Raw genomic sequence first — 4,582 nt, forward strand, 5'->3', positions numbered from 1 at the left:
TTACATTTATTTATGTTTGTAAATTATTTTCAATTTGCAATCTATTAAAAAGAAAATTAAAAAATAAAACTAAATAAATATAATAAAATTCGCTTTTAAAATGCCCTCTGAAATTGGTAGACAAACTCTAGGTACGTGCCAAAAAAGTTTTCATGTATTTGATAATTCAAACACACTCTCTACTATTTCTTTATAATTTTTCATTTAATGTTCTCTGTATATAAACTCTGGTTTTGATCCATAATAACTGTACACTTGTATGTCTGCCATGCTCTAAGCATCCTGCCTGTTTAGCCACCTTCAACTCACTTGTTTTCAGCCTCACAATAGTTTCTGAACCTGCAGTGACGCTTCTGATGACCCCACTGGAAGAAAATCTGTGCACCTGACCCTGATTTCTTCAGTGTGAGCTGGGTGGGCAGCTTTGGAGCCCTGGGGTCTCCCTCTTGAGGCGTTTTCTAGTTCTTCTTGTGTGGAACAATGTACTGCACAAGACAAGCACAAGTGTTGACAAAGTAAGGGAGAAGCAGGATCTACCATGCAAACTCTAGGCAAACAAAACAAGGGGAAAAAAAGAAAGAAAGAAAAGAGATTTACACCCCGAGGAACATAGGGCGGTTATGAGGGCTGTGTCCTTTTATGCTTCCAAGCCTGCAATAACTTCCACATACATGTCCTGAGAGGTGCATCTGTGCGCATTCTAGGATCCCAAGATGCCTTTCTTCCAGCCACGGCAAGCCAGGGGCCAGCAGCTTTCTCCTGTGTTCCTAGTATCTCGCTGAACAGTGACAGTTCCCATCTGTCTGAATATACTTCTGGTATATTTGTGCATGTGTTTAACTTTTTCATGAAAATTATTTTTCAAGTCCTCGTGAATGTCTGTAGTACCAGGACCGTCATTCGGATCTGCTTTTTACTGTGATCTCCGCAGTAGTCTCATCAAGTCAAACATAAGCTCCTTGAGCTCCATAACTTGCAGTTCTCCCATGTGCTAATAGTTTGTGTCAGTTGTTTCTTTTTTTTTGTTGTTGTTGTTGTTGTTGTTTTTAATGTACCTGACTTTCAAAATGCTACTTGGAGTTACATTTTACTCACACTTTTTGCATGGAGTGACATTTACTCATATTTTCCTCATGAAAGGGTTTTATCTTTGGAAATTATATTATTTAGATATTTGCAGACCTGAACATGAAATAGGAATAAGACTTTATAGCTTAACTAGATTTCTACAAGAAAAATATTGCAAGGTTCATTCTACTACTTTTGAAATGTGATGCACTGTTATGACTTCAATTGTCTCTTCTACCAGTTGAATGTCAACATTTGATCTTGAAGGGGCTGAAGAGATAGCTCAGAAGTTTAAATGCCTGCCTGACAAGCACAATGTCCTCAGTTTGAGCCCTACTAACAAAATAAAAAAGAAAGAAATATCTTGAAAAATAAGAACTCCTCAATATCAGTGTACAGTTCTATCTGATAAATCTATTTCGCCCTTACATTGTTTCATTACTTTCTCTTCTTCTTCCCTTTGTTGTTCCTGTATTCCTATCTCTTCCCTCCTTAGTTTCCCTCCTCTTCTTTCCTTTCCTCTGCCTCCACTACTTTCTTTATTTTTCTCTGTATCCCATGAGCTCAGGCCAGAGACCTGTCAGTACAGCACCGCTTTAAGAATGGAATGCTTTGCAGATACACTGGAAAGCTTGACTCCAAAGCTTCGTAAATGCATTCAATTTTCTGCCTCATTTCTTCATGGAAATCAGTATGGAGACTCCTTAGAAAAGTTGGTCTGGAAATCCCCTTTAAACCAGCTATTCCTCTACTGGGAATTTTTCCAGAGGATCTGAAAACATCATATCATAGGGATATATGTGTGCCTATGTTTATAGCGGCACAATTTGTGATAGCCAAATCTTGGAAACAACCAAGATGCCCATCACCTGAGGAATGGTTGAGAAAGATGTGGTATTTTTACACAATGGAGTATTATTCAGCTATTAAGAATGATAAACTGCAAGCCTTTATATTGAAGTGGATGCCACTTGAACATATACTCTTAAGTGAAATAAACCAGACACACATGTGTAAATATCGTATAGTCTCCCTAGTATAAGAACTCCAAAGAAGAAATACAAATAGAAAGATATAATACAAGGAAAGGGAAAGCAGGATCTCAAGGACTAACTAATCAATGCAGTTAATAAAATCAATATTTCCTGATGTATTTTCTCCAGGCTGAATAATAAAATTTAGAACATTTAAAAATTAATCAATTAGTTCATTTTTTCTACACAAAAAGCTTTAATATGGGGTTATTTGCCAAGTAATTTAGGTTCATATTTGACATCACTTTAAAGAACTATGTGAGGAGTGCTGGGGAGATAGTTCAGTAGAATAACTGCCTGCCTACCAAGCACAGGATCCTGAGTTCAATCCCTGGTATCACTAAAAAATTAAAAATTAATAAAAAATAAACAAAGAGCTGTGTGAGTCAGGCACAGTAGCAAATGCCCGTCATTGTAGATTTTGGCAGGCTGAGCTAGGATTGACATGTGTTCCAGACCAGACTATAGTATACAATAAAAGCCTGTGTCAAAAAACAAATATGAAAAAATAAAGATATTTTTATTTTTAAAAAATATGAAAAATAAAGACCTGTGTTGCTTGTAGCAAATTATTTAAAATTTAGTATGCCTTTTTCTCATGTGTTAAAAGTGAATATTATCATAATTTCTTGAAGATATGACCACAGAAAGTAAATACATTGATGTATGTAACGTACAGCACAATTGTCACATTGCTGATAAATTTCATACAAATGTATGTTATTGCTCTTGTACTGGAAGATCATTTCCTTAGTGATCCTAGGGTTTCTTCCAGGGAAAATACAAGAAGAAAAGAGAGGTTGAGTAAAATGAGCACGAAATTTCACCAACAGCAGGGCTGAAAAATGTCAGGTAAGAGACAGCACCCAAAAAAGCACTACGGGATATGGAAAACACATCAGCCTGTGCTCATCGTGCAATATAACTGAGGCTGTGGGGAGCAGGTGGCACCTACATCCATTGCAAGTTGGATATTGTCAGTTCCACTTACTCTACCTGTATGCTTGTCTTTCACCTTCCTCGTCAAAATGACGCATCTCTGCGTTTCCTCCCTTTGCCTTTTTCATTTTAATGTTTGAACTATCTTTACATTTGGATTTCTCATAAGGTCAGATCATAGTGTCAGGACATTTGTCTAAGTCAACTGTGATAACTCACCCTTTGAGTAGATAGAGGAACCATAGAAAATTATCCCATTGCAACTTAACTAAATCCCTAACCAGCTTGAGCTCATGAATGTTGGCGTTTAAAAGCTAAGCAACAGAACTGATCTACCCGACCCTGGCACTGAGTGAGTGACTGTCCCATGAGGGAGGGGAACTTTCTCTCCGCCTGCAGGCTAAGAAAGACTACAGCAACTTCTTAGCAAGGTTTACTTTGATTCCCAGCAGAGACACAGCCTGAGCAGAAAGGAACCTCAAATTCAGAGAAGTGCGCAGGACAATGGGGATAAACTGCTGCCTTTGCTTCTTGTCTAAGACAGTGTTGGGTTAGCAGCCATCTCAGAAGTCCCCACTTCTTCTTCATGGGCCAGAAAATATAAGACAGACAGTGAGAAAGACCCTGCAGGTGGCAGCTCCTGTGCTCTGCTTGGAGGCTGTCGCAGTAAACAGGGCCACGCATAGGCATCGGCTTGCAACCATCAAGGAACAAGCTGGGAGTTTAGGCACTAGGGCCGTGGTCAGCTCTGCACTCAGATTATATAAAAACTGTTCATTCCCAAGAATCCTAGAGAAGGAGAGGCAGGTGTGATCCATCTCACGCAGGGCAAGCCTGGCAGAGGGCTGGTGTCACTGTGCAGGAGCAGAGCTCTGCCTCCAGCTGTCAGAAATGGGTTCTTTCAACTGGACAGAGGCTAACAAAGAGATGGGGGCAGGGGAAAAGACAGAAGAATTTTCATGTTCCTGCCTTTATTAGTCTTGACTCACAGCAGAGTTTTAGGGACAATTCCTTTCTCCAGTAGTGATGTTCTACAAAGATGCTTCTCTCTCTCTCTCGCTCTCTCTCTCTGTGTGTGTGTGTGTGTGTGTAATTGTGCAAAAATTCTAAGATGAAGAAATAAAAATGGCTAATAAATATGTCAAAAAATGTTCAACATCAAAGTCCATTGGATAACTGCAGATAAAAATAGCAATAAAATTCATTTCAACAAAGAAAAAATCCATCTCAATTTTGGGGACCTGTTGGTTAGCTCAGTTGTTTAAGCACCTGTTTCTGCAAACACATTCAGGAGCAGTCAGGGTTCAATCCTCACCTCTTCATTGCTTACAAGACCTGCCCTTAAGGCAGCAAGAGCAAGGGGAAAAATCCTGAGATTCCATCTCACCCCAGAAAGAATGGCTAACATCAAGAAGTCAACCAGGATGGGGAGATGGCTTAATAGAATAAGCGCTTCTCTAGCAAGCACAAGGGGCTGAGTTCAATCCCCGGTTCCACCAACAAAAGTAGGAGGAGGAGGAGAAGGAGGAAGAGGAGGAGGA

This window comes from Octodon degus, unplaced genomic scaffold (assembly GCF_000260255.1).
Source record: "Octodon degus isolate 3935 unplaced genomic scaffold, OctDeg1.0 scaffold00438, whole genome shotgun sequence".
Lineage (NCBI taxonomy): Eukaryota > Metazoa > Chordata > Mammalia > Rodentia > Octodontidae > Octodon > Octodon degus.